Source organism: Equus caballus, chromosome 16, assembly GCF_041296265.1.
Source record: "Equus caballus isolate H_3958 breed thoroughbred chromosome 16, TB-T2T, whole genome shotgun sequence".
In the NCBI taxonomy this organism is placed as follows: domain Eukaryota; kingdom Metazoa; phylum Chordata; class Mammalia; order Perissodactyla; family Equidae; genus Equus; species Equus caballus.
Genome location: NC_091699.1, coordinates 95,351,924 through 95,363,861, shown reverse-complemented (window position 1 = coordinate 95,363,861; position 11,938 = coordinate 95,351,924). Strand labels below are relative to the sequence as shown.

General features: G+C 38.1%; 1 long non-coding RNA gene across 1 annotated transcript; it reads right to left on the bottom strand.

Annotated features, from left to right (window-relative positions):
* Positions 1 to 5,082: 5,082 nt before the first annotated feature.
* On the bottom strand, positions 5,083 to 11,186 carry LOC138918135 (uncharacterized). Its single transcript, XR_011427131.1, has 2 exons — positions 10,903 to 11,186; positions 5,083 to 6,122 (listed from the first exon to the last, which is right to left on the bottom strand). It is a non-coding gene; the product is annotated as an uncharacterized lncRNA (long non-coding RNA).
* Between the last annotated feature and the right edge of the window lie 752 nt (positions 11,187 to 11,938).

Sequence of the window (11,938 nt, the reverse complement as noted above, 5' to 3'; positions counted from 1 at the left end):
CTTAATAAATTTAAAAGAATTTTAATCATATAAAATATGTTCCATGACCATAACAGAATTAAACTAGAAATCAAAAACGGATGTCTGGAAAATCACCAAAGATTTGGAAATAAACACTATACCTGTGAATAGCCCATGGGCAAAAGAGGGACTCTTAAGAGAAATTAGAAAATATGTTTAACTGAATGAAAATAAAAATACACCTTTCAGTTTCTGGGATGTGGTTAAAGCAGTGTTTACAGGGAAATTTATAGCAGTAAAGGCTTATCTTAGACAAGAAAAAACGTCTCCAATCAATAACCTAAGCTTTATCTTAAGAAACCAGAAAATGAAGAGCAAATTAAACTCAAAGTAGAAAGAAAGAAATAATAAAGAACAGAAATCAATAAAATCGAATACAGGAAGACAAAACAGAAAATTAGTGAAAAGATCAATACAATTGATAAACCTTAACCCAAACTGACCAAAAAAAAAAGAAGACATAAATTACAAAAATCCAAAATGTAAGAGACATCACTGCAGATCTATAGACATTTGAAAAACAATGAGGGGCCAGCCTGGTGGTGTTGTGGTTAAGTTCTTGTGTTCCACTGCAGTGTCCTGGGGTTTGCAGGTTCAGATCCCGGGGGCCAACTGACACACCATTCATTAAGCTGTGAACTAGGAATAGAAAAAAGTTTCCTAACCTGATAAAGGACATCCTCAAAAAGATAAAATCCTACAGCTAATTCTTGTTTAACCGTGAAAGCCTAAATGCTTCAAAAGATCTGGAACAAGCAAGAATGTCCACTCTCTCCATTCCTCTTCAAAATTGAACTGTAAGCCCAAACTAGTGTAGCAATGCAGAAGAAAACATATAATAAATTGCCTACAGATAGGAAAAGAAAAAATAAATCTATCTTTAATTGCAATTGACATGAATGTCTATGAATAAAATCCCAAACAATCTACAAAAATCCCAGGCATCATGTCATTTCGTCCATACATATTTCACAGTATCTCTAAAAGATAAAGATAAAAAAAAAAATCCTCTGTTCTTCAAAAAATACTATTAAGAAAATGAAAAGAAAGCTTTTTATTTGTATAAAATGTATCTTACAAAGGGCTTATATCTAGACTATATAAAGTATTCTCAAGACTCAAGAATAAGAAAAAAACAATCCTTTTTTTTTTTTTTGATGAGGAAGACTGTCACTGAGCTAACATCTGTGCCAATCTTCCTCCACTTTGTATATGGGATGCCGCCACAGCATGGCTTGACGAGTGGTGTGTATGTCCCCACCCAGGATCCAAACATGCAAACCCCAGGCCGGTGAGGCAGAAAGTGTCAACTTAACCACTACGCCACTGGGCAGCCCCCCAATTTTTTTAAATGGGCAAAAAATTGAACAGCTCCTTCAGTAAAAAAGACATACGTATTTTTTTCCTCAGTGTAAAAAAGAAAGATATATGGAAGGCAAATGAGCACATCAAAGATGGTCAACATCATTAGCCATTAGGGAAGTGCAAAATAAAACAATGAGATTTCATTACTTAATGAGATCTCAGGCTTAATAAATGGCTAAATTCAAGAAACTAACACGTCAAGTGCTGCTGAAGGTGCAGAGCGACTAGAACTCCCCAATGTTGCCGGTGACAATGCAAGATGGGACAGCCACCCTGAACGTTTCAGAAAGTTATAAAATCCTTGTAAAGTTAAAAACACACTTAGCATATATCCAACTATGAAACTCCTAGTATTTATCCAAGAAAAATAAAAAATTCTTCACAAAAACCTGTTCATAATGTTTACAGCAGCCTGATCCATAATTGCCAGAAATGGGAAACAACAAAAACATCCTTCCACTGGTGAATAATAAACTAAGTGTGGTCCATCGCACAGTGGGTTACTGTTCAGCAATAAACGGAACAAACTACTGATGCGGCCAACCACATAGATGAATCTTGAACTCATTACGCTGAGTGAAAGCAGCCAGACTCAAAAGACTATAATTTACTTTGAACTGACTTTTTAGCACAGTGTTATGTAGAGGTCAAATTTCATTTTTTTTCTATATAGCTAAGCAATTGTCGCAGTTTATTGAAAAGTCTATCAATGCCACATATCCCGTAAATCAAGTCTCCATCTTGCTGGAGTCTGTTGTGAGGATTCTGTTCATTTCTACCAATTGATTATTTCTCCCTGAACCAATATTGCACTGTCCTGTTTACTATTGCTTTATATCTTTCTATTTATTTATACTTTCTTTATTTCAATCAAGTCTCATACTTCTCTCTCTAAAGTCTTACACATCTTTGCTAAAATTGTTCTTAGGCATTTATATATTTGATGCATTACCTTTTAAAAATCACATTTCTAAATTGTTTGATTTTTGTATAGCAAAACTATTTTCACATATTAATTTGGTGTCTAGCAAACTTGCAAAACAGTTTATTAATTCCAAAATTTATTCAAAATCCCTTAGGATTTTTGAGATAGCCAATTTTATTATCTGAGATTAATGAAGGTTTTGTTTTTCCCTTTCCAATCCCCACACATACACACACACGCACACAAATATATATATTTTATTTGCTTTTCTGCACTAGCTAGATTGAACAAAAGTGAGATAATGAATGCCATTGTTTTGTTCCTGGTTTTAAATCAGGAATGGCTTCACTACTTCGTCAAGTAAGAAGTTTCTGTAGGTTTTTGTGGAATGCTTTATCAAGTAAAGAAGCTTCCTTTTATTCCTAGCTTGCTAATTTGGTTTTTGGTTTTTTTCTTAATTTATGACTGATTGTTGAATGTTATCAAATGCTTTTTTGTTCCTGAGTTGAGATGATTGGATTGCTTTTCTCCTTCAATATGTTATTTTTGTGATTATTGACTTAATTTTCTAATGTTAAATCCAAATTAAATTTGTAGGACAAATCAAACTCAGTCCTGATGTATCACTTCTTTTTTTAATACATTACTTGACTTAGATTTTCGTTTAATTTTGCATTGTTGCTCATGAGCGATGATGACCTACAATTTTCTTTCCTCATACTCTCCTTTTTGAGTTTGGTCACAGTTATGTTAAATTATAAAATAGTGGGGTAGTTTCCTCTCTTTTCAACTCTCTGTACTAGTTTATTTATGTTTGGAATATCTTTCCTGATAATATCTTTTCCATGGTCTGACGTTTTCTTTGTGAGAAGATTTTTTTACAATCAGTTGCATTTTTTGAATTGTTACATTACTTATGCTTTCTGTTTCAATTTGACTCCATTTTGGTAAAATATGTATTTTATACATATAACTTTATATGTACAGTAGATTTCAGTCTATCTACACTTGCAATATACAAAATGATTAGTGTCAAGTTATTCAGTAAACACAATTTTTTTGTTTTTAGATGTTATTTTAAAATCTATGTAAAGTAAAAGTAACTCTTTATGTTATATAGTTCTAGGAATTTTGAAATGAGCAGAGTTGTGTAACCATCCCCACAATCTAGAAACAGAACAGTTCCACCACCCAACAAATCCTTTATGCTGCCCCATTGTAGTCAACTCCTCCCCACCAGCCCTTACCCCTAGCAACCACTAGACTGTTCTTCATCTCTACATTCTTTTCCAGAATGTCATGAACATGAAATCATACATGACTTTGCATTTGGCTTCTTTCCCTTAGTATCATGCATTTGAGATCCACCCATGTTGTTGTGTATCGACAGTCATTCCTCTGTATTACTGAGGAGTATTCCACTGTAGGGAGGTTCTGCAGGTTGTTTACCCACTTACCAGTTGAAGGACTTTCGGGTTGTTTCAGGTTTTTTTTTTTTTACACAGTTCAGATTTTTTGTTTTTAACTTTTGTTTTTAAACAATTTTAGACCTACACACGAGATGCAAAGATATTACAAGGAGTTCCCAAACATCCTTCACCCAGCTTCCCCTACATAACCGTGGCACACTTAGCACACTAAAAATTGGGATACAGTACTATAAATTAAACTAAAAACATTCACACTTTACTAGATTTTAGATTAATGTCATTTTTTGTTCCAAGTTCCAAACCAGGATCCCGGGTTGCATTCAGTCATCATGTCCCCTTATTCTCCTCTAATCTGAAACAGTTTCTGGGTCTTTCCGTGTCTCTTATGACCTTACGTTTGAGGAGTACTTACCAGGTATTTTGTAAATGTCCCTCGGTTTGAATTTGCCTGATGTTTCTCATTTTTAGACTGAGGTTATGGGTCTTTGAGAAGAACGTCACTAAAGTAAAGCCCCTTTCTCACTGCGTCATCTCAGGGCATGCATGCCATCAACATGACTCATCACTGGTGATGTTAACCTTGATCTTCTGATTATGCTGGCGTCTGCCAGCTTTCTCCACTGTAAAGTTATCATTTTCTCTTTCCATTCACTATTTATTAGAAGTGAGTCCTTAAGTCCAGCCCACATTCAAGGGGAGGAGAAGTAAGTTTCACCTCCTGGAAAGAGGAAAATCAAAACCACTGGAGTAATTAATAAATATTTTCAGGAAGATTACTGGAGGCTATGCAAATATTCTGTTTCTCTTTAAGGTTTCATGCACTAATTTTAGCCATCCTCAGTGGAATCTGAGTTATAATGCAATACCATAATTATTTATTTTGTTGCCCCAATTGTTCCAACTCTAACCATTGAGTGTTATGTCAGGTTAGCGTCTAAGTCCTTTTGACATGACTCTATTTTTTTAAAAGCACTTCTCACTTTCTGGCACAAGACAGTCCAGATTCATTTGGTATTCTTCCTCTTCAAGCCCTGGAATCAGCCATTTCCCCGAGGAGCCTTGGTTCCTGAGCACTAGGTGTGCTTTTTGCTAATGGAGTGTCACTGTAGGCCCTGTCAACAAACAGAAAAAAGATACATTCTATGTGAGCCCATTAATATAAGGTTCGAGTCAAACAAAACTATTCACAGAATAAAAGCTGTGGTTGGTTACCTTTGAGGAGTAGAGAGAGTGTAATCCCAGAGGATGCAAGGAAGACTTCTGGGATGCTGGTAACATGGATTTGGATGGTCGTATCATGGATACTTTCACTTCATTGAGTTTAACACAAGAGTTTTGTACTTTTTTCTATGTATTTTATTCTTTAATATAAAAGTTTGTATTTTTTAAAAAAAGATACACGAGATGCATTTACATCCTCAACAGTGCAGTGAAAATAGAATTTAAAAACCTGAAAGTAAAAGTCTAACAATACCAAATTCTGGAGAGGATGTGATGTTTCAGGAACCCCACACAGCAGTGTTGTTTGACATTATCTACTAACGTTAAACATATGCACACCCAGCAATTACACCTGAGAATAAACAGGAAGAAAAGGAGGAAGGAAGCAAGGAAGATGTGTGCATACGAACAATGTAGAAGAATGTTCATAGCAGCATTGTTTACAATGGCCTAAAACTGGAAACAACTCACATGTCCCCTTCATAGTATAACAGATAAATAAATTGTGGTATAGCCATACAGTAAAATAACATTCTGTAATGAAAATGAACAAACTATAGCGAATCACAGCAACACGGACAAACTCACAGTATAATACACAATATAATACTGAGAGGGGAAAGCCATGCAAAGAAACTGCAGTCTGAATTATTATTTATTCAAAGTTCAAAGCAGCTATAGATGAACTATGATTATAGAAATCAGGATAGTGCTTACATGTAGGGAGGATGGAGAAGGTTGTGGTCAGGACAAGAATGAGGGGGCCTATAGGGTATTGGTAATCTTTCTTGATTAGACGGTGGTCATAAGTATTCGCTTTTCTGATAATCCACTGAGCTGTACCTGTTGGTTTGTGCATGTACTAGTTGCCTAGGGCTACTGCAGAACTTCATTCTCTTGCAGTTCTAGAGACTAGAAATCTGAGATCCAGGTGGTAGGCAGGTCCACACCTCCTCCAGAAACTCTAGGGCAAAATCCGTTCCTTGTCTCTTCCAGCTTCTGGTGGCTGCCAGCATGCATTGGCTTGAGGCCACATCACTCCAACCTCTGCTTCCATCTTCAGGAAGCAGCCAGGACATGTGTAACAACTGTGCTGGCTGGTGAACTGTTCTGTGTGTGTGTCCGTGAGATTAGTCAGGAATTTTTTATACCATATTGATCTGTAAAGTGGAGAATTTAGCTTTAGATAGTGAGTAGGCAGTTCTCTTTTGACTCAAGTTATATCCCTTCAATGAACAATAAACAGGTTAAAACTATAAAAGAGCAGAAAATAAACTTAGACATTTAAAACTTTCTATTCTCACATTAATCAGAAAGAAAAACTGGTTTCCAGCCATTTCCTCACAAAGACTTGGGGGGACTCCATCCCAGCTGAGGAATGACCAACATCCTACTTTCCTCCTAGCGTTGTATTTAATTCCTGCGCAGGAGAAAAAAGTTGATCTACATGAACTCTTTCAACGTCAGCTCTTTCAACTCATTCAGCCTCTGCAGCCAGGATCTCTTTGATCTGGAATCCTCGATGTGGAAAAGCCTAGCTGCTGCATTCACAGGCACGGCTGTCCTGACTTCAATCAGATTTCGCAGAAAAATAAGGCACATAAAATGCTAAAGAGTATTTGCCTGAGAGCTCAGATGTAAGGAGACTGTAACAAACTGAAATAGCTCCTCTCAAAGATTTGATTAGTCCTGCCCTCCATACTTTGGGTTTAGGCTAACGTTCCCTGAGCATACAGCAATTTAATTTAATACGAAAGGACTTTATTTTATCTCACCATGACTTCATCCTATCGCTTAAACTCTGCCTCCCATATCACGCTCTCAGTGAGTCCCTAAGGATGGGCCGTGGCTGCACTTTTAGCTTTTAGGATTTGTCTTTTCTTTTCAAATGCAAGACGACTTATTCTTATAGAGCCTTGGAATTTGCTTAAGTCTTCTCATGACAGTCAGAAGTAAACTCTTTCTTTCCTAAATGGAGAAGTCCAAGACGCAGGAAAAGGACGTTCACTTGTGGACTGCAGAGTTTTAAATTATCTGTCCAGTTAGACATCCTTAAACATCATGTCAGAATCCAGACAGTGCTGGAATATGTCACTGTCGTATTCTGGTAAGATTCTCACAGAGTATTGCAGAAAGAAGCCCCAAATTACAGAACTGCTACCATTTATCTAGAAAGTGACTTTTGACCGCTGAAGATAAATCTCTTAAAGCATGTTTGGCCATTTAATCCTAGATTTGGAAGCGAAAGAAAACCCTCAAACTCCTCCATTTTGTATTCGATGTGCTAGATCACAGGTTAATGTGACGCTGAATGCCAGTGTCCGGCTCATGTCTCCAGGACACAGGACCGTGGAAACACTTGGCTTTAAAGCAGGTGCAGGCAAATTACAGCCAAAGCCAGCCCACTGCCTGTTTCTGTGAGCCGGGAAGGTGGTTTATATTTTTAGGTGATCGAAAAGAAAATCAAAAGAATATTTTGTGATACATCAAAATTACAGGAAATTGAAATCTCGGTGGTTATAAATAATGTTTTATTGGAACATGGCCATGCCCATTCATTTACATATTGTCTATGCTTGTTCTGACTACAGTGACAGGACTGCGTACTTGTGATAGAGACCCTATGGCCCAAAAAGCCTAACACGCTCACTCTCTGGCCCTTTGCAGGAAAAGGGCCTGACCCTGCTCGAAAACCACCGGCTTCCCTCTGCATCGTTCCATGGCTGTTCTCAGAGTGCATTACTTAAAACCTCTACTGGGGGAAGTGAAAAAAGCAAAGTAACCTCTCTGTCATGATTGGTGGTCTTTGGAATCTTTTTTATTTAATCTTTCCACATAAATCTTTGTTCTCTGATAATTTCCTAACATGTCTGTAGCTTATTCCAAGAGAAGACTGTCGAAAATATTTTACAACTGTGTTCAGTGACTTAAAATAACAATAATGAATAAAAGGAAAACTTCCATTTTTTTGTGAATTATGATGTATATAGCACAAATCCTAAAAATCAAAGACATCCCACCCCGAGGAAACTCCTTCACTTATCCCATTGGTACTTATTTCTGTAAGGTACTTGCTAATGCAGCCATACATATATGGCTTTATCACTTTTCCCTACCATCAGAGAGGCTGGATTTGCAAAATCACCGTATTTGGTATCTGTGAAGAATGGGCGAGGTTCTAATAAAATTTAGAGTTAAGTCAAAGATAAAAACTGAGATAAAAAGAGAAGAGCAGAGGGAGAGAGAAGAAAGTAAGCAATGTATTTGTTGGCTATAAATAAATAATTTTTCAAGGCATCGTCTAACAAGGATGGGATTCTCGAGAACTTTCTCTATCTAAAATTTCTACCACATGTGTCAGGACAACAAAAGTATCCTACTCCAAAACTCAGTACCTCAGGATATCTTGATGATGTGGAAGGCTTCACACGGTGGCCCACAGCCCAACCAGACAGTCCATGTGTTCCACCCATAATTATGGTTTTGGATTCCTTCACCCCTCTCCCCAGTGGCTGACCTCAGCAACCACCTTGAAGTTATTCCTCCTCTAAAAGCAACTTCTAGGGTGGGTGGTGAGGCTGACTACAGTGTACTCGAGTCCTCCCCCTTTGCCTATAGCTCCAGCAACAATGTGCTTGCTCCTCAAAAATGCCTGAAATTCTCCCGACGTTGTACCACCAGCTCTTCACGCATAGGACTTTCACCTTTGGACAACCTCTGAGACTTCATCTCAGAGAAAGTGGAGGAATTCCCAGGTCTCTTAGATGTATCTCCTGCCCATGCTTAAGAAATCATGATGAATTCTGTGAATGTCCACCAGTGCTGGACTTTGGCACAGTAGCTGTTACAAAAGCAACATATCACATCTACAGTGACCAGAGGATGATATTAAAGTCAGCAGGGCTGCCCTCCAGACGTCTGTTTCTAAACTCCTGACAACTATGGATACTTGCCCATCAGAGTGCTCCTTCCACCTTGGTCTTGTCTCAGGTCTGCGTCTATGTGGGGTTCTCACTTTTATCTGCTCCAGCCCTGGTTTTCCCAGGATCCCCAGAAGTCATCAACCCAAAATGTAAGATTTGTCCATCATTCCTATTTTATTTCTCTTTTATTCCCCATAGACATTCTTAGCCATTCTGGTTCCTAAATGTCTCTTCAAATCTAGCATCTTACTTTTTATTCTCACAACCACTGCCTTAATTTGTCATCTTGAGGTTGGGCTATTACAATTGCTTCCCAAGTAGTTTTTCTATTTCCTATAACCTGGAATACATGGACTCTGTGGACCACGAATTAATTTCAAACTGTCTCTAAATCTTACAAAATTATACCCATACATGGTGTTCTTGATGACTAAAGAGTGAGGGGTCTGAAATACTCATTGTTCAGTGATATATTAGTGCCTTAGGGCCTGCAGTTGACTTTGGTTGGCTGAGACGCAATGGTATTGGAGAGGGCTGGTCCTCTCTATCTCCTTTCTGTGCAGGATTTCTCCTCATGGCACTTAGGTCTTGTCCCACTAGCCTGTAACTTCAGAAAAGGAGTGGTCATGATTTTAGGTCTACTGCACTGCTGCTGGAATCACTAAGTGTATGACTAGATTGTTTGGTTAATTGAGTAATTAATATGAAATTTATGGGAGCTAATAATGACTGTGCCTGATTAAAAGACATGTAACAATGTTGGCATCTGTTTATCTGTTGATATGCATATGTGAGTTTTTAACTCCATGGTTTGTTATGATTGTCAGGTGATATATGATGTAAATGCTTAGGCTTGGTTTGTTGGTGTTAAATGCCCTGATTTGGGGAGTTAGATGAAAAGTGGCAGAGTTACTATGTTAAGGATGAGGAGTAAGAAGTATGTAAATATCAGAGAGGACAACAGCGATGTCAATGACATAGAATGAGGGGAGATATAAATTCCCAGGGGTGACATAAAGGGTAAACAAGATGTATATTTATTGTCTCATTTACTAGAAAAAAAATATCAAGCCTGTGTATTTACTGTATCATTGTTTAGGGAAAGACTTAGTAAAAAGGAGAGAAGAGTGATTTAAAGAAGAATATTCGGTAAACTACAGTGAGAGGTAATTAAAATGGCAAATCATCCTGAAAGTGTAGGTGAACACAGCCCACAGTCCAGGAAACACAGCTGTAGGTGTTCAGGTTAACCTCACGTTCCTGGACCAGCTGCGAGACCCTGGCAAGTCACATGCCTAGGGGAGCTCTGCGTCTTCTGCTATAAAATGGTTATTATCATTGAATTTCATATGTTGCTTATAAATATTAAATGAGGTCATATTCAAACACGAAAGTAATTTCTAGACCATAAGAATCTATAGAAGCAAATTGCATTTGTAAGTATGGTTAGAAAGGAGAAAGGTCACACTTTAATCCATGATAGGATGTGGACCCTCCAAATTTTATAATAGTGTAAATGTCAGCAGACGTGGAGGAGGCTGGGAAACGCAGGGCTTAAGAGCAGGGGCCTTACAATTTCAAGTTAATTCAGTATTGTATTCCAGCTTGAATCATTTAATATTCTTTATCCTTAGCAATCTCACCCGAAAAATCAGTATAATTTTAGCACCTACCTCATAAGAAAATTGCTAAGAATTAAGAAACACATATAAAGCCTCTGGCACATACATGCTCTAAATATAAAAGCAATTATTGACTTTATTATTATTAAATAGAGCAAGTTGAACTAGAATTAGTCCTGACATGCCTTTCAAATTTCTAATAATTCTGGCAGACTAAATAAAAAGCAGAAAATACATGGAAAACTCTGGCACGAAGCAGTTGTAGAAACTCCTCTCATAAAAAGTCTTCAAACAAGCAAACATTCCAAACAAGAGTTCTTTTTGAAACTGACAGCAAAAAAATGACCCCGTGTAACCACCCTGGGAAAATAAGGAGCATAACATGTCACACTCACCTTTCTATGATTCATCCTAGCAGGGGTCTGAGAGCCTGGACCTTGTTTAGAAATTGACTCAAGGAGAGGAAGCCATGAATTTGGTCACCAAGGAGCTTTGGAAGAAAAATCATAGATGCCAAGAGCCCACAAATATGCCATATTTCCAAAGCAAGCATCCAAGCTTGGACATCACACGTGAATTTCTAAGTTAACCATGTCAGCTCTGCAGAGCTGAAGACCACGTTCGTACCGCACATGCTTCTAGAGTTCCTTCTCACTCTGAGTCCTTGATTCTGTAATGCAACCTTGGTAACCAACTTACGTATCACTAAGTATAAATCACTTGAATGTTTAGCCACTGGATAAGAGACATTCCCAATGTTTGGCTAAGTGAGGCAGCCGCAGCTTTGTGGTTAAACGTCCAGGCTGGAGAGCCAGACCGCCTGGGTTGGAATCCAGTTTCGCTCCTCTGCTTGTAACCTGCAATGCCTGGGGAAGAGTCACTTACCTTAATGTGCCTCATCTGTAAAATGGAAATGCCACCAATACTTTCCTTCTAGGTTTTTTGGTGGTGGTGTGAGGTTTTAAATGAGTCGGTATTTGTAAAATGTTTATGATGGCGTTGTCACAGAGTAAACCCTCGATTTGAGCTGTTGTCATTATTAAAAGCTATTTCCTTAAACCAGCAATTCTCAAAATTTAGCTGCATGGGAATCATCTGGGAGGCTTGTTAACACAGACCCTACCCCATCCCCGGATGTTCTGATTCAGGGGTCTGCGATGGAGCTTGATAATTTGGGTTTTTAACAACGTCCAGGATGCTGCTGATGCTGCTGGTCTCAGGACCACACCCTGGGAACCACTGCCCTGAAACAGTCCTTCCAAATTCTCATCGAAAGTCTAAGTGCAGTGTCACTAGAGGGAATGAAAAGGTCATTTTAGTTATGTCAATTCAGCGTTCAAGTCAAAATATTGGGAGCCCTGTCTACAAGCGCGGGAGCTATTAACCGAGGGCTGAGTTGCTAGGGACGATTCTGGAGACGATCCTTATGGA